Below are 19,525 nucleotides of genomic sequence, written 5' to 3' on the forward strand. Positions count from 1 at the left end.
ATCTTTTGCCCTTGTAATCCATGAGTTGGTCTTGCTTTATTCTATCATAAAATAACCATTTTCCCAAATGACTTCTTTTATCAATTTTACATCCACAGTAAATTGCAATAGAATTTTTGGTTTGAATGCCTTATACTGTATTGCAATAAACAGTTCCTTTCAGCCATGATATTTTCTTCATGGACAGGGCTGTAGTTAAAAATCTTAACCACTCTATACTTTATACTAATTGTAAATTGTATACATTGTGCAGATCATGTATTTCCTTTATAAGTACAGTGTATTGAGTATACACATGCAATTCCTCCTATCTGTAAATACAGTAACAAAAAGGTTATTTGTTTAAAAATACAAGTAATTAGTACTTTGCTCTAAGCTCTATTTTAGCTTTCATGACTTCAATATAGTCCAGTAAAAGCGGCTTCTTATGGTGTGATGGCCTCTGGATGGGACGACTCCACTCCTCTTTCCTTTCTAGGCAGGTTCTGACGTTTTCTAAGACACTTACAGTGAAGAGCTAACATGTCACTTTTTTTTCTTGATAGACATTTTTAGGGTCTCTCAGAGGGGATTTGAAGCTGAGATGCCATAATGGAAAGCATCCACTCAATGTAATTCATCTGAAATACTTTGTAATCTCAATCTTCCCTATCTTTCTGTAAAATAATTAATGTTCCCCAAAAGGTAGTATCTCTTGAAGCACATTTAATTTAGTTTAAGTGATAGTGAGGTCATGACACATTTTAGTGAGTGGTTTCTGAGAAACCAGTTGTGCGTATGCATGTATGAGAGTATCGTAAATTCAAGAACCACAAGGAGAGAACACCATAGCAATTCTATTCTTTTTTCAGAAATACCATTGGTGATAATGATAACATTTACTGAAGCTGATTAATCTCATATATTTATTTAAAGTAAATATTGATTAAGTATATTTAGCAGAAAATGTTTTACTTTACACAAAGACAATAATTTTCAGGCTTTATTTCTGTGGACAGAAAATCCCAATTATTTACATGTCTGCTAGAGCTGTTCCTTGCACATATGGGAGTGATTTTATAAGTCCCCTGCCCAAGATTTTGATGAACCCGTTGAATAACTTAGAAATTCTCTATCTTTACTATCACATTGCTGAAAAGCTGAACATACAGCTTTAGCTAACTTTGCTTAAGCTTTTGGCTTAATAAGTTACATTGTATCTTGCAAAGATTCAACCTGAATTCTGTTTGAAACTGCCATTGGTCTTTCTAAGAGAGGTCACAACAACATTTCAAAGGAATATAACAAAAAGGTAAGATTTTTATCCATTCATTTTTGTGGCAATCATTTTTAGCATCACTATATCCCAGTCATTGTAAAATAAGTAGTTATAAAATAGACTTAATTGCAACTCTTCCTGAAACAGCGTAGGCCATTTTTTTTTTTTGTAAATGGCTAGACACACAATACAAAATCAGCAACAGGAAGAAAAATAGAAACTTACAATGTCATGAGGTTAAATAACATGCTATTACATGTGATCGTCTCTACACAGTTACTATACATCTCCTAAAATGAAAAACCACAAAACAGAATCAACAACAGGAAAAAAAGGAATTAACAACACCATGAAGTTAAATAACATGTTACTGAATGACTAAGGTGTCAGTGAAGAAATAAAAAATAATTCAAGAACCTTCTTGAAGAAAATGATGCTACTGTATGACCTATTGAAAGAGATGAAACTTAAAAAAAAAATCAAATTCCATGAAATACAGTTTCTTCTAATCTTTGTTGGTGAGATATGTCTCCTGTAGGCAACACATAGTTGAGTTTTAGTTTTTTTTTTAATCCAGTTCACTAATCTATGACGTTTGATTAATGTGTTTAAGCCATTTATATTCAGGGTTAATATGTATGGATAGTAATTTGGTCCTCTCATTTTAACAATAGGTTGCTCATTGATTTAGTCTTCTGCTATTATTTTACTGGGATGTTCTTCACTTTTGCCTTTTCTCTGTGGAGAACATCTGTAAGTATCATTTGTAGGGCAGGTTTGGAAGAGGCACATTCTTTTAACTTTTCTTTACCGTGGAAGAATTTTATTTTGTTTTCAAAGACAAAAGAAAGTTTTGCTGAGTACGTTATCCTGAGCAGCAATTTTTTTCTTTTAGAATCTGGAACATGTCACTCCATTCTTTTCTGGCCTGTAGAGTTTCCTGTGAGAGATCTCCTGTGAGTTTAATCAGCATTGCTTTATATGTCAGTTGATGTTTTTTATGAGCACATTTATAGATCTTTTCCTTATGTTTGATTGAAGAGAGCTTGATTATCATGCGTCTTGGTGAAGATTACTATTGATCAAGCCTGTTGGGAGTTCTGTGCTCCTCCTGGATGCTGTTTCCTGATTCTTTCTGTAGATTAGGGAAATTTTCCCTTACTCTTTCATTGAATACACCTTTAATCCCAATTTCTTTTTCTGCACCTTCCAGGATTCCCATAACTCTTATATTTGGCCTCTTAATAGTGTCTTTCAATTCTTGAATACTTTTTTTGGTCTGATCCAGCTATGTTTCCAGCTTTTTGTTTGTTTCCCCCTGGTGACAGGAAATATCTTCCAATTCTGAGATTCTTTCTTCTGCCTCCTTCATTCTATTTTGGAGACTCTCCACTGTACTTTTAGTTTGCCCAGTGGGCAAACTATTCTTCATTTCTGATATATCAGCTTTCCTTTGATTAACTGCTGTTATTTGCTGTGTAACAGACTCCTTGAATTCCTTAAATGCCTGCTTTACATTCTTCTTGTTGTTGATAAGAAGCTTTATAACAAGGATTTTAAATTCTGTATCCCCCATTTTCTCAATTTCTTCCTCAGTTAACTCTGACGTTGGAAGAGGGTTTTGCTCCTTTGCAGGGGAGTCTGCATTAATATTCATTGTGCCTCTGTTTCGTTTGCTCTTGGTCATTGTACTTCTGGTTATCAGATTCTTCTCCTTGGGGTGGTTTCTAAGCTCTGTCACCCACAGGGCTACAGTTAGATTTTACTTATTGCAATTGGGACATGGCTCTTTGTTTGCAGTCACTTGTGCCACTCCCTCCAGCGAGTTCCACATCTGGGTTTTTATGTTAGATTTCCACCATGATCTCTGTAACCCCAGCTCCTGACTCACCACCTTCCATCTCTTGTGATATCATGCTGAGGCTGCACTGCTGTCTGTACAACCTTTCTCCCACTTTTGTTTGGGGCAGGTCCCAGGATAAGGAAGACACCAGGTATACTAGATAACTAGGTTGTTAGTGGTACTGATCTTGCCAGAACCTGTTGGCCTTTAATTCTGAGGGCACACAGACCTATTTTGACCTGTACAATGCCAAAATCAGTATTATTTTCCTATGGGACCAGTGCAGTGCACTGAGTTCAGTAAGTTCTCACTGAGCTCAGCACATGAGCAACTCACTGTTGTCTGTGCAGTCTTAACAGTTTTTCCACACTATACAAAATGGCACATGATTGATTCAGCTCTACGGGGCAGACTGGGTTGTGAAATTTACCCTGTTCCTGCACTGCCCTTCTGGGACCTGAGACCTTTGTAAATTTTGGATATTAGTCCCCTATCTTGTGGAGTGTGCAAAAATTTTCTTACATTTTCTTGGTTGCTTCTTCACCTTGTTAATTGTTTCCTTTGCTGTACAGAAGCTTTTTAGTTTGATGTAGTCCCAATTGTTCATTTTGGATTTGATTGCCTTTGTTTTTGGCATTTTTCCTAAGAAGTTTTTCCCTTTTCCTATGTCTTGCAGAGTGCTACCTATGTTTTCCTTTAATAGCTTGATGGTTTCTGAGTGTAGATTTAGGTCCTTAATACATTTAGAGTTAATTTTCGTATGATGTGACAGGTGTGGGTCTTGCTTCTTAATTCTGCATGCTGCTATCCAGTTGTCCCAACAGCATTTGTTGAATAGACCAGGATTTTTGTCTGGGTTGCTTTCAGTTTTCTTGTCAAAGATTAGTTGACTATACATGTGTGAGTTCCCTTCTGGTGTTTCTATTCTGTTCCACTGATCTTCTCTGTTTCTGTACCAGTACCAGACTGTTTTGATAACCACTGCTCTGTAGTGTGTCTTGAGGTCTGGAATTGTGATCCCTCCAGCTTGATTCCTGTTTTTCAGGATAGCTTTAGCTATTCGTGGTCTTTTGTGATTCCAGAAAAACTTTTGTATCATCTTTTCTATTTCTGAGATGAATGTTATTGGGATTTTGATTGGGATTGCATTGGAAAATTCTTTAGCCATTCTAAATATTTAATAGATTTTAGAATAAATCCTTAAAAAGATGGGATATATGCTTTATTAAATGTAATTTTACTAAGGAGTCTTCAGGTCTTTGAATAGCTAAACCTAGGATATTTTCATATAACTTTTTAAAAATCTATTCTGTTTTAGAATACTTTCTTTTAATTTTTTTATTTTTTGATGATGTGCTGTCATGCTTAAAGGGGGGAAAAAAAGGAAACACCAGGGATGAGCAGCTTGCCTTGGGAATTGTTTTTTTAGCTAACAGCCTTGCAGGGACCATCTGTGAACTCTTCATGACTTCCTAAATCTCCGCCAGTTTGGTCATTGCACTTCTTGACACTGGGGATAGAGTAATTTACAAGAGGACCAGACTTTTCTATAATCAACTCACTATTGTAACGATGTGCATTTTTATCTCATTTGCAAAAGAATTCAGTGAAGAAAAAAAACAGTTTAGATCGATGCCCAGTAATTGACTTGCTGTGTTTTTATGGAAACCTACGAACTAAAATGACCAGAATTCCAAAATGTCAGGAATAAATTTTCAAAGCTTTTGTTGCAATAGAAAGCTAGTAAAGCCTACACCATGTATTTCTTCTCACTTATTGTGTTTGTTGTTCTAAATTTTTCAAATACCGACACTAATACAGAACAAACTTTGCCTTACTGCGCTTTGCTGGTCTTCATCTTGCAAATAACAAGCCACTGGCAGTCACAAAGCTGCTGCCTCATGCTCTCATTAATGTCAAGGCTTATGTCGTACAAAATCTCATGAGACTCTTGGCTCTGGCACTCATTTTTGTTTTGTGTTCTGCATGGTTTTTTTTACTTGAGCAAAAACTCTAAATAGCCTTTCGGCTGGCTCAGGGAAGCAGAGGAGCATTCTTATCTCTATGCCTGTGCAGTTCTGCAAATGATTCTCACTGGTTTTTTAATATGCAAATTTCTCGTTGCTCTTCAGCAGAAAACTTCCTTTAAACAACTGTGTGAGTCTGAGTGGTTCATGTGACTACTGGCTTGCCAGCTTTCTATTTCGATGTATATGTAATATTAAAACTATGCATTATTATTAAATGTTTACTCTTTAAAATTTATTTGAAATGCATAAAGAAATAGGTAAGTGGAGAGAGAGCAGGCTCCTCTGCCCATCAGTATAGTCCCCAAATGCCTCAGAAGTAAGGAACCAGTGAGGGCAAAGCCAGAAGCCCAGAACTACATCTGGAATACCCGTTTGGGTTAGACAGACACAAATACTTGAGCCATCATCTGCTGTGTCCCAGGCTATGCATAGACAGGGAGATAGAATTGGAAGTACAGCTGGAACTCAAACTTGTGAACTCTGAAATTGGATGCAGGCATCCCAAGCAGCACCTTCATTAGGGAACAAGATGCCTTGCCACTGGAGAACAAGTTAAGAAAACTGAATCCAATCTTAACTACATTTCTTTTCCTTCCATCCATCTCTCCCTTTGGTACCTCTTCTTTCCTTTCTTTTTCTGTCTTCCTCCCCACCCCATTTCTAATTTCCATCTTTTTGTCCAATCTCTCTGTTCCTGTCTTATTAACAAATTGTAAGATTCTCATCCCCCAGCTCTCAGTTTTCCCATTAATATAAACAGGGTACTGGACCACATGGTGCTTGTGATCCCTTCTACTCATAAAACAGTTGCGATTGTAGCATTCTGTTCAAGAGAAGGTAACAACTGTACCTGCATGCTCTATTGTTCATCAATGTCCCAGGCACTGCTCTTCTTCAGTCTAGATGCCCTGTTTCCTTTTGTAAGGCCTTTCAGAAACCATATACATACATACATATATGCAAATATTGACAATTTATAAGGAATCCAAAATCTTTTTGTAACATGAAATCTGAATGTCATAATCTCAACAAAGACATGTCTTGAAACATCTAACTCTATCAGAAAATTAACATATCTGTAATAGAAGCAACTCATGTGTCTCCACTAACAGTAAATGTTAATTATGTGTTTTTAAAATTGTATACATATGCATGCTAGCATAAGAAGTGAATGAACAGGGTCTGATTTTTTTCATTAAGAATATGAATATGGTTTTTATAAATGTGTGGATTTATTTTTCTGAAAGGTGGAAGGGGTAAACTTTATGTACAAGTATCATTTGAGTGAGAAGTTACTAAGACAAATAAATGATCCCCTAGCAGAAGCTTAAAACATAATTTCCATCATTAATTGGATTCAAGATAGCACTTGCCTATTTGAAGAAATTTTTAAAATTTTGAACCATGACCCTTATCTTTAAAATTCATGCCTACCTGTAAGCATGTCTGTATAAAATGATTTGGGGGTGGGTGGTGTGGTGGCATAGCAGGTTAAACCACTGCCTTCAAAGCTGACATCCCAGCTGCTATGCTTTTAATGCAGCTCCTTGCTAATGCCCCTAAGAACAGTGGAAGGTGGCCAGAGTATCAGGGACCCTCTGCCGATGTGGGATGAAGCTCCTGGCTCCCAGCGTTGGCCTGGCTGAGTCCCAGGTTTGTGGTAATCTAAGAGTAAACCAGCAGACAGAAGATCTTTCTCTCTCTCTCTGTCTCTCCCTCCCCCTCGACTTTCTCTGTACCTCTGCCTTTCAAAATAACAAATGCATCTGTTTTGAAAATTTTAAATAATTAAAATTTTGGCAGATGACCAGTAGAATTTAAAGTGACATGAGGGATGAATGATGACAGGAAACCTGTCTTATGTTCCTAGTGTTATTGTTATAGATGTGGGAACAAGATCCCTATTCAGATTCTTGCCTTCTACCTCCATAAGCATCCTAAGGACAGGCAAATATATGGTGCACAAAATATAAGCAAGGAGAGAAAAGGATGGGAAAGGAAATTGGAGAGATACAGCATCAAAACACTGTCTTGTTGAGGGAATCGCAGAGGGGAAAACAGACAGACTTCCATTGCCGACCTGGCTTACAAGGTTGAAAGGGGAGTGTTTACTTAGTGTTGCAGGATACCTTTCCCTCCAGGTCCCAGGTGAAGGAAAGGGCATCCTGGAAAAGGTGTCATTTGACTGATAAGTACACAGATAGGATTATAAGGATCAAGAAAGGGTGGCTTCCATCTCATGTCCCTCATCAAGCTACCTGCTTTATCCCTTATCAATAAAGTGAACATATCGTTAAAACAAATGATTTTTTTTCCTTAGGATCTTTTAGAGAAAAACTCTACGAAATCAAGTACCACATACGAGGCTTATCTTCTAATTTGTACTTTATTTGAAAAGTAGAGTGAGAGAAAGAGTGATAGAGAATAAATCTTCCATTCACTGATTCATTGCCCCAAATGCTACAAATGCTGGGTTTGGGACAAACCAAAGCCAAGAGCCAGGATTTCCATCCAGGTCTCTAACATGAGTAAAGGCAACCAAGCATTTGGTTAATTCTACTTTTCTACTTGCTTCCTTTTCTAGATCCCAGGACTTTTGAGGCAATCTTGAACAAGGTAGTAAACCAGACTCCTTTTTTTCCCCATCTTCTCCAACTTGCTTCCTGATTCCCACCACTACATGATTAGTTTTACTCAATGAAGGGTGGGAATACCTGAACCCTATCTGAAATGCACATTTTCCTACAAGTGTTTATTCTGTTCTAATTCCTTGGCCAAATAAAAATGGATTCATTGCAGTGAATCTGATCTGCTTGCTTCCGAAGGACGTTAGAGTAAGATACAAATGTGTTTGGAAAATTGCAGTTTTTTTTTTTTTTTACTAAATACTGATTTAAGGAAAAGTCCAACAATTGGTTAATATGAAATTGTGCATTTTTAAAAGTAGAATTATTGTCTGCTCCCCCTCTTACCTCTTCCTCCCTTCCCATTAACCCATGTCATTTCACACTTGTGTTATCTGCTGCAAATTAGCAGGGACCCTTAAGAAAATTTGCAAGTGTTGGCATCAGATCTAAGTTTCCTTTCACACATTGTTTCTTATTTTGTGCTGTGGCCTTAGAAACCTTTCCTCTGTAATAAACAGAATGCTGGCACAGGGATTTGGGTGAGCTGGAAATCATGAATCCTTGCCTCGAATATGGTATGATCATTTGCCTCTGAACAACTTCACTCATTAGGCAACAATAATAACTTCTGAAAAGCACCTTTATGCACTGGTTTTTAACCTTTCAGCACCATCTTGTTGAGTTAGAAAGAAGATAATTTTCCCTAGGATGATGATTTGATCAACATCCTCATTCTGACTCTAGCTCCGTCTTACTTTACTCCAAATTTTTTCATTCTTTAACTCAAATTTCTTTCATCAATACCTCCTTCCTTTTTTCTCCCCTGATTTTCAGTGTTGTCTTTCTTCAGTATTTCTGTCTTCTTTCATGTTTTACTATTTTGATTTGTGTTGGCTTTTATATATGTATATATACATATATGTCACAAATCACCATAACTGCACGTAAATATACATGTATGTATATGCATGTATGTATATAAAATGTACACAGCTCACAGTACCAAAGCTTTTTGTATTTTACTGCTTAGCCCCTGCACCTGGAAACTCACTGAGTTAATTACACCATACACAGAGATGTATGATTTGATAGAGATAACTGAGGTAGCCACTGGGAATTATCATGATTGTCTGGACTGTAGAGCCATCATAAACTCATAAACTCCAAGAAGCAAGTTTCCATAGAACATTGCAACATGAAATACATCATTTAACAATTCTAGCCAACCTGATAACTTTCATAGACTGATAGACTGATGTTTTTGGAAGGGATTAAAATAGCTCTTTGCAATCCCTTTTTTTCCTGGGATCTGTTTTTTTCTAGTTGTATCCTTAACTTGGATCTTAAAGAGCAAATGGAAAATAACAAGCGGAGTTCTTCTGAAGAATACTGCCAGTGTCCTTACATTTTGTGATGAAGTGCCGGAGTAAATCTTGTAAAGTGTGTACAGCCAAAATCTGGACAGAATCAGAAAGGCTGTTTTCACTTGCTTTTAAAGTTGATTTGAAAATATGACTTTATTGTTCAGAAATCAGAAAACACAGGATGCATAAAGGAAATAGCAAGATAACAGGTCTGGCTAAAAATATCCTAGACAAACTGTATTTGATGATCATGAAAGATAAACCTGATAGATAAGAGAAACTCACATACAAGAACCCTTACATGCAAATCAAACCTCGAATTTGATCCCATGGGCAGTGGTGTATCAACGGCCTTTTGAGTATCAGAGAATAACTAAGATAAGAACATGAATACACTGCTAGTTCAGGAAGAAACTAGGGCTATACAGTTCAAGACTATTGATGAAGTAAGGATTTAATTACAATCATCATTGCCAATAGCAGTACTCCAATACTTTTTTTTAATCAAATGAATAAAGGGATAGACTCACTTTTTAATCTATACATGATTGGTAATATTTTTTAAAAAAAATTGAAGGATGATCATTTAGCAAAATGGAGCAAGCTTAAGTGTTGTTAGCATATGGAAAATGTGGGCAAGGAACAGTTGACAATACTCTAAAGCAGTGGCTGTAAAACTGGTAAAAGAAATACCTTAGATAATCATCTCTAAAATATGTTCAATGGGCAATTAAAGATAAAACAAAATACCTTTCTTTCTTAAATGAACATGTGCATGTGTGTTTCTACTGAATAGTGAATGCTGCAAAGCAAATAGTGATAGAAAAATCATTATATTCTGCAGAATAAGAAAAGTTAACTGAACGAAGGTTTGGAAAGCGGTGCCTAAAATCATGAGTTAAATTAAATTAGAGGTTGCAGGGAGACCTTCAGGTCAGAGGGGTTGTCCTGAAGTACCCTAGCAAGCAGTAACAAAACACAGCTTAATTTTAACTACCATACACATTTCAGAAGGGTCACTTATTTTTTCTTGAAGAATCCAATTCTATTTCCAATAACAGGACTCATATTACCATAAGGACGTTGAATAACACAGTGCTTCAAAACCCCAAGGGAAAATGGAAAATAAAACAGCTTAAATCAAATATGCAAGTGACTTTAATAATACATATCAATATTCTTAAGAAGTTATAGGCTTACAGAATATTAAGGTGCCAGTGACCATAATCAAGAGTTTTTGCACAAAATATTCTTGCCAGGGATTAATTTTTATTTTTGTGCTTTGTAAAGAGAAAGATGCATTCCTCCTCATTGAATTAGATCTCTTTAAACGTAGTTCAGAATTAGCTTTTCTCAGACTTACTCAAAATAAAAATCTCAGTTCAAACACTTATATTCCAGCTGAAAAGGTGTAGTCCTCTTGTAATCTGCCTAGATTAAAAAAAAAAAATCTCAGCTTCTAGTTTGAACAGTCATGTTCTATACATTTTATCAGATACTCCTTTCTACTCTGAAGGTCACTGCAGCTCACATATGTATGAAGTGATTCAACTTTGTCATATCTATGCAAGCAAGAAGTTATCATACAAGGTGATATTACCCTGAAGAGCTAATTGTCACAATTTAGCCTGAATGCAGTTACTGAAATCATGCAAATGTCCCTGGGGCATGTCTATGTATTCCCTCCCTTCCCCTCCCTCTCCTCCCCTCTTCTTTCCTCCTCTCCACTCTTCTCACCTCTCTTCTCTCCTCTCCTCTTGTCTCTTGTTTTCTTCCTTTGATAAAATGATATTAAAATAATATTGAGGAAATAAAATCACTTGGATATTAATTGTTTTATTGCTATGATCATAAACGGTGGTGATTTCATCCTTTTGACAAAAACATGTTTGATTGGTGTGTTTAAATTGGGGCCTTAAATATTCCTTTTTGGACGTTTGTTTCATTACTCCTTTCGGGAATGTCATGGAGTGCGTGGTTGTACCAGGTGGAGTGTTTCACAATGCCTTCCTGAGTATGTGGATGTATGATTGTTTTTAGTGCCCCTACTCACACTTCCCGTTTCAGCTTTTCTACTTTATAGCACTGGTTTTGCTGATTCTCCAGGTAGTCTTTCAGCTTGTCCTCTGTCAAAGTCACTGCTCCAAGATTGAAACAGTCTGTGTCAAAACATGAAGCTGTTCAGTGATATGCTCCAGGGCATTGGTCGCCAAGAGCAGAAGACTTCTCTGACCCTCAGAGAAGACGCTCATGTCCTCTGCCTTCTTTTTCGTGATTGTTGGTGAACATCCAGTGACTGTGGAAGAGTTCCAGAAGTATCCACAGATCCTTTCACTCCTTTCTGCCATTGGTCTCTGTTGTTGTAGTAGAATTGAAAGAAAGGATGTCCACAACTGGGGGAGTAGAAATCTGCAAATCAACGACCTCAAGCTTTGGATTCATTTCAGCAAGTTTCAGTTCTTCCATCATGGGGATGTGGTGTTCTGGGGTAGACGTCAAGAAGATGTGGTGGTGAATCAAAATGCAATCTTAAAAGATAATTTAGAATATAAATCATCAAAGTTAGGCCTTCATACTAAGACCTGTGTGTCTGCACCCTCTGATGAAAACAGCTCCCCAGTTTTTGAAAGTGAAACAGTAGACAGGTCCCATATGCCCTGGAAGTGTATATATGAGTCTCCTTCAAAGAGACCCATCTGAAGAAGCGATGATGAGGAAGCTACCCAGAGGATGGAATGATGGGCAGTTAACTCCACCATTGTGAACTTGATCATTCTGCAGCAGTTTGTTCATTCTTAAATCCTAGATTTTCATAGTGTGATTAAACCTGCTAAAGCTATGCATGTACCATTGGGGTTAAAAATCCACAAATCTGTAAACCCTATGGAATCTGAGAAGTTATTAACACATGGCTTATTTGCACTGCCCCAAATTTTAACAGCTTTATCCTCATTATCTGACACAATTAGTCTTCCATCAGGTGAAAATTTGGCACAGCCCACCCAGTATCTGTGTTGGTACAGGGAATATTAGAAGCGCTGGCGATATATACTCCATACTTTTATCTTCTGAAGCTGTTGCTAGTAACTGGCCGTCAGCTGAAAAATCAGCACTTTGCACTTGAGCTGTGGGAGCTTTAACTTTCCAATTTCCCTCTCCTATTGGGAATCCAGAGTCTGACAGTTCTGTCTTGTGAGCACAAGTTTCTGAGAGGAGAAAACTGCATGCTGGTTATGACATCCTTGTGACCCACATATCTAAAAGTTCTAGCTTATGGCTTGAAATTCCATAGCATGAGAAGAAAAAAAAAACACCAAGGAAGGAAGTAAATTAAATGCTGACTACTTTTTAAAGATATGTTAGACCAAAATTATGAATGCATATCAGCAAAAGCAAAAAATAAATTCTCATGGAAGTATTCTTGATCTTTAAGGCATGTGGATTTTGGTTTGTTGGGTCAGCTTCTGGAGTCTTGTTGAGGACAAAACATCTAGATGAAGAGTCAGCAAAATAATATAGCACAGAGACTAAGTTTCTATAATGAAGAGTTGAAAGAAGAAGAAAGATCACATTTCTTCATTATTTGGAACCTAGAAGGACTGATGGCACTCAGATGACATTGATTACCATTCCTAATGCAGAACGGGCAAGCCGAGTGTGTAACTGCATTAACTGAAGAGTAGTATGGCAATGGCTATTGTATTTTTATATATTATATATTATAGTATATTAATACGTATTATATTAAATATATATTATTATAAACTTTATATAAAACATATTTAAATATAATAAAATATATTAAAAATTATAAAAAGAGACTGTGTTAATCCCAAAAGGCAAAAACTCATGCAAAATATAAGATCAATAACCATTACAATATTGTTTTTGCTACATCTCGTGGGTTTTGATATTTTGTTTTTATTTTCAATTCTTCAACCAAAGTTTTTCTCTTATTAATTTCTTCACTGACGTGTAGGTCATAAAATAGTATCATTTGCTTCAAAAAAAGTTTTTTATTTACTTTTTCATTTCTTCAGTGACACATTTTTCATCTACTAGCTTTTTATTTAACTTTATGGCATTGTAAATTTCTGTTTTTCTTCCTGTTGTTGATTTTGTTTTACAGTTTTTCATTAAGGGGATGTATAGTAACTGTGTAATATAGACTGTCATATCAAGATGTGAAAATACAATGCAGTATGCATTTCAATTTCCCAAAGATGGACTCCCAATAAAACTGTCAAATGTCTTGACAATAGAATGCTGGACTCTCTAGCACTGTCCATACCTACAATGTTAGGATCCATTTAGAGAGCTGAATGATGGAATAGGACTGTTTATGAAGGACTATATTACTGTAATAATGTGAGGGAATCAGAGGGGAGGAAATTGGGGAGGAAGAAAGGGAAATCCCAGAGCTTATGGAATTGAATCATAAGATAGATAGATAGATATTAATAAAAACAACAACAAAAACTGTGGCTCTTGCTTGAGTAATGGAGCCCCTGTCATCCTGTGTGTTACCAGAGAGGAAGACTTAGGAACAAATACACTGAGATTTCTCCCCTGCCTGTACTTTATCATTTTCAGGAAACTCCTTTAAAACATGCTTATTTTATTTTTATAGGAAAGACAAATCCACAGAGAGAAGGAAGGACAGAGAGACAGAATTTCTATCTGCTGGTCTACTTCCCAAACGGCCACAATGGCCAGGACTGAGCTATTCCAAAGTCACAAGTCAGGCCTCCTCTGAGCCTCCCACATAGGTGCAGGTTCCCAGGTTTCAGGCCACGCTCCACTGCCCTCCCAGGCAACAAGTAGGGAGGTGGATGGGAAGTGGAATGGCAGGGGTATGAACTAGCATTCATTTATAGCTGGAGGTGCAGGATTAGTCATTTGAGCCTCTGCCCCAGGCCAAGAAAATTCTCTTTGACAGCTCCAACATGAAACTAGAGGGGGGCCCAACATGGTAGACTAACAGCTAAAGTCTTCACCTTGCTTGTGCCAGAATCCCAAATGGGCACCAGTTCTAATCCTGGCAGTCCTGCTTCCCATCCAGCTCCCTGCTTGTGGCCTGGGAAAGCAGTCAAGGACGGCCCAAAGGCTTGGGACCCTACACCCACATGGGATACCCGGAAGAAGATCCAGGTTCCTGGCTCAGTTCTGGCTGTTGTGGCCTCTTGGAAAGTGAATCAGTGGATGAAAGATCTTCCTCTCTGTATATCTGACTTTCCAATAAAAATAAATCAGTCTTTAAAAAAAGAAACTAGAGGGGAAGGAGCCCATTTGTTAAGGCGATGAAGCTCAGTCTCCCGGAATACAGTGCCAATGGGAATGGCAGCGATCTATCTAAAGTGGCAAAGCAGGGACAGGCCAACAAAGTCATCATAATCTTCAACATTACGAGTTAACAGATTGTCAAAGGTATGTCAGTAGGCAGTTTGCCTAGAATTATTTCTCACCGTAACTCTATATAGTGTATCAAATCTATTTTATACATTAAGAATCTAGGGCACTGAAAAATTTGACTAATTTGCTTTTCATTTTGCAACTAAGAGGTATAGGTCTAATGCAAAATTTGCCAAAATCCTTATTTTTCTACTATATATTCTACTCCCTTTACAGGGAAGATATGAAAGCTGGGAGTGTAAGATCTTTGAAAGTTGCATTGTGAATATGAAGTGTGGGTTTCATTCAGAAAGAAGGGGAAAATGTGTTGGAAAAGATAGCTTGGACTATACTTATTGAGTGGGATACATTGTTTTTGCTGTGTCTGTATCATGTCAGATGTGTGCTTTTTGAAAGACATATATGAAAATAATCTTGAAATAAACAGCTGATGTGTTAAAGAGGTGAGTGGAAGAAACCAAAGACTTGGAAAAGCGAGAGGATGAAAGAACAAGCAGGTGGGAGAGGACAGGGGGATAGAAGCGAAGAGGTTGAAGGATCTGCTGATAGGCTTGTTCATGGAAACAATGTGTAAAGTCTTTGAGGATTTATGTTTTAATAAGAACTCATTTTTTGGCACACTGATAATTTTATACTCTAATTTTACTGTTACTGTATTATATTCTGCATTTGCATTTCATTTATACATACTATCAAGTTTTAAATGTGAGTATTCCTCTTCAGATACTGTCACATACTTTTTTTTTTTTGATAAACAGGGTGACAGAGAAAATGGAGAAAGGCATTAGAAATGAAAGAAAATGGAATGTGATTTTAGGGTCTTTTTATACGCATGTGTATGTGTGTATGTGTGTGTTATTAATGAAAGGTAAGCAGCAGCAGTAGCCAGCACAGTGCCAGCAGAAGCCAGGAGGCTAGATCCCATCTGCCTTTCCCACTGTGCCTTCTCAAATACATTAGCAGGAACCTAGATCCAAAGCTGAGTGCCTAGGACTCAAACTGGGATGAGAGAGCTCAGAGCAACAGTTTAACTTGCAGTGCTAACAAGGCTGGACCCTTACTTTTTGTTTTATCACTTACGCCACGGTGTAGACCTTTTGCCTTTTGTTTTAAATACTGATTTCAAGTTCTCTTTTTTTCCTTTAGTTACATGGATATAAGTGCTAATAAAATGAAAAAAAAAATAGATAAGTTTTGGATACCAGGCTACATCCATTTCATCCACTTTGGGTGAGGATGTAGAATTGCTTATGTTTCTCTAATAAGACTTTAATCACTTTAAGTACAAAAAAGCTAGTCTTTGCCCTACAGCCTCACCATGTTTTTTCTTAGCTTAAAGTACACTTGAAATCTTAATTGCATCCTTGTTGGTCACAACATGCCCTTTATTTACACAAATTTCTGAAATATACTAATATTAATTTTGTTTTTTATATGTAACTGTTGTATATATGATTATTCATAATGTAAAATTTTTCTTTGTTCATTTTATTGGTGTATAAGAATAGTCACTTAGATTCAGTTTTACTGAAATAAATAAATACGAGCAAAAAAAGATTTCAAAAGTTCTCAAAAAAACTAACATGGGGGCAAATTTGGAGATAGTTTGGATTAATTATAGCTCTGCTTCCCATCCAAGTGCTCTGATATTTGGGCCTAATTTATTTTTCTACATTATTTGCATGTTTCCTTTACTTTATTTGAGTTATGTTTTTAACACCCACCCTTCAGTAATGTTTTTCTGCACATGCATAAAACTTTAAGTTTGAAAAATATTTACTTTTTTTCTTAACTTCACTAGACATTATCCGTTTTCTTAACTTTTCCTTCACTACACATTTAGAGTGCACTTCATAGTCTTTTGCTCAAGGTTTGAATTATTTGTTTATTATTTGGTTTACCTGAGAGTTGTTTTTTTTCAAGGACTCTATTATTAATACTTTAGAAGACACGCTATGTTTTATAGAGCACTTTTAACTCCTTTGTAATGTTGTTCTTAATTCTTCAACAACCAGTTGTTATAATAAATGATGTACAAGTTGACATTTTACAGCTCTCTCCTTTTTAGTGAAGGGCACCTTGGTTTCTCGCGTTTTCTGGTTGCTATGATATAAATAATCCACCATGCTAAATTTTAAGCTACTTATGTGACATCACTGAAACAAGCCTGGGATGAGATCCTTGGCTGTCGTGAGGTGGTAAGAGCCAGTTCTTGTACACCACTGGAAGCGAAATTCAGGAGAATTCATGAGCTGTGTAAACTCCCACAAATGACAAAAAGCACATCTGATTCTTGGATCGATCCAGGTTTTCTGAACAAAAAGAATTATCTTTACAAAATAAGCTGCAATTTAAAGATATGATTATACTTTGAGCTGGTCTTTCTATGCCAAGTGGTCATAACAGAGCCACATTGTCGTCACATTTGTAGTCCAGCCATATTGTGTCTACATGAATGGACCTTTCGTGTTTGCTTGCTTCCAGATAAATCTGTGGAGTGAAACTGACTGCTTTTGTTGGGCCAGGGATCATTTATTTTATTTGTGTAAACTAAGTTTTAATTCAAGAATGTCTTGATTCAATCATATCGTGTTGGTTCTTTAACTGATACCATCTTTATGTTAGGATAGTATTTTTAATTGTTTATTTTAAATTGTTTTTTATTGCACATAACTCACACATAATCTTAAAATTCTAAATTGAACCCATCTTTAGCACCCTTAAGTCAACTTCCATAATTTAGCTCAATAAACACTCATCTCTACCACCACTGTTGCGCTTGTGGGACCTCTTTCTGGTAACTGCCAGCTCCAAATAGAAACCTTTCCTATGTGCCACTGGAGGCTTTAGTCATATTTCATACACTCTTTGGACAGAACATGCCATTATTTCAAATTTCATTTCTTTTCCTACTTTGAGGCTGAGCATTTTGTTCTGTTTTTAAGTTATGCATTTCTTCTTCAGTGGATTTTTCTTATCTTATTTCCCCCTGTTTACATTTGTGGTTCTTGCTAATAGTGATTTTTCCTTTTATTAATTGTCTAAAATCTCAAAATATAAACCCTTCATAAATTATTTGACCAGTGTAACATTGTCAATATTTACATGTTTGACATTTCATAAATATGCCCTCATATTTAATGTTTTTTTAAATATTTGTTTATTTATTTGAAGGACAGATTGCAGAGAGACAGAGATCTTCCATTCACTGATGTACTTTCCAAATGGCTGGACTAACTTGGCTGGGCCAAGCCATTGAGCTAAAACTACTTTCTGCCACATGGGGTGGTAGGGGACCAAGCACTGGAGAAATTTTCTGCTTCCCCGCCCACCTCACCCCCCACCGACCCCCCAGGAATTATGCAGGAAGTTAGCATCACAATTGGAGTAGCCAGGACTCAACCGGTGACCATGTGGGATCCCTGCACTTCAGGTGCCATCTTGATCCTTTGAACCACAACATCAGCCCCTTCATATTTATTGTTACAACAAAAGTCTTATTGTAGAAATAAGATTTTTTTCTAGAATTTGACTTGAGTCAAAGCCTTTGCAGACTTCCAGGGGTTCGCTTTATGTTTTTTAACTCTCTAGACAAAATCATGGCTATTCTTTGCACCTGTTTTCTTGGATTATTTCTATTTGTTAGAAATAAAACTCTGGCAAAGAGTTTTATTAGTCAGGAGAGAGTCTGACAGCCTGTTCCCGGGTTGGAGATAGCCCGGAGCCACTTGCACAGGGCAGTGTGATTGTATGAGGGGAATGGCCACTTAGGTTAAGCAGCACTGGGCTTTTATACAGCTTAGGTGCCGGGAAGGGGAGAAGGAAGCAGGTCCTCAGTTTGAGCATACATGTGATGTGCAGTGTGGGGTTTTCCACTGAATGTGACATGAACTTAAGCTCTTTTTTTCTCAGTTTTCATCTTCTCACTTTGTCCCAGCCTTTCCTAGAAAGCTTGAAATAGTATCTCAGATGGTGTAGGTATGTGCATTTAATACTCAGTGTTGGAATACTCAAATGTTGCTATTTATCAAAACTAGTCAAGTCAAAACATACAAAACATCATAATGTAATCAAATATCCTAAGTTATGTAAAATTAACTTGTTTATCTCTATTTCATTTTTTAGATTTACATTGCATGTTTCATGATGCTGGTAATTCAGATTTTAGTCCTAAGATTAAATGAATCAATAAATTCAAAGTGCTTGGAATAGTGTTTGACACCTGTTAACCTCATTAATAGTGTCTTAACTAAATGGGTTATCTACCACATTTTGCAGAGGGACAGCCTAGTCCCAGAAGCAAAGTGCCGCATAACTAGTGAGATGGAATCCTCAGCGAAGGGCTCACTTGAATGATGGTAGTTAATGCATCTGTTCCCTAGTCTCTTGCTTCCTGATAGGCACCAACATTTTTAATATTTCATATGAAACAAATGGAAATAAATATACTTCAAGACACATTTTTAATTTACCAAATAAAGCTACATATGACATTTAAAGTTTAATGTTTACTGTTTGTATGCAAGCAGGAAAAGTTGCTGAAATCTCTACCATCTCTAATATCCAAGCCCAGTAAGTACTGTTCCAGAGCAAAACAAAATGAAATAAAACAAAACCCTGAATGCCAGAGGAAAGGTGGACTTGGCCTGCAGAAGTCTGAACAGCAACAAGAGGGACTAATGATAATAATACAACTTAACTGAATGCATTGCACATATGTTTGTTCAAGTAAATAGATAATACTTTAACAACACTGAATATATTGGACATCCTAGAGAATGTGCTAGCTGTCCCCTTTACCTTGCCAAATCTGAAACACTGGTGTGCAAGTAGGAGGTCCAACCCTTCCTTCATTGCATGGAAATCACCTGAATTTTATGTTGCTTCCATGTCTTTCTTTCAGTATCATAGTTGAAATACTTTTGAAGTACCTTTTATGCCAGAATTTTCATCTCCTTGGCAATTAACACATTTCATCTAAATTTCTATAT

At 36.7% G+C, this 19,525-nt stretch overlaps 1 protein-coding gene and 1 pseudogene across 1 annotated transcript in view; one reads left to right on the forward strand and one right to left on the reverse strand.

Moving 5' to 3' along the window:
• Window positions 1-19,525, forward strand: part of LINGO2 (leucine rich repeat and Ig domain containing 2) — a 946,590-nt gene that overhangs the window by 578,689 nt on the left and 348,376 nt on the right. The window lies entirely within an intron of this gene.
• LOC121144958 lies at window positions 11,172-12,417 on the reverse strand (annotated as a pseudogene).

This window comes from Ochotona curzoniae, unplaced genomic scaffold (assembly GCF_017591425.1).
Source record: "Ochotona curzoniae isolate NIBS_2020 unplaced genomic scaffold, NIBS_Ocur_1.0 scaffold_3208, whole genome shotgun sequence".
NCBI classification, from domain to species: Eukaryota; Metazoa; Chordata; class Mammalia; order Lagomorpha; family Ochotonidae; genus Ochotona; species Ochotona curzoniae.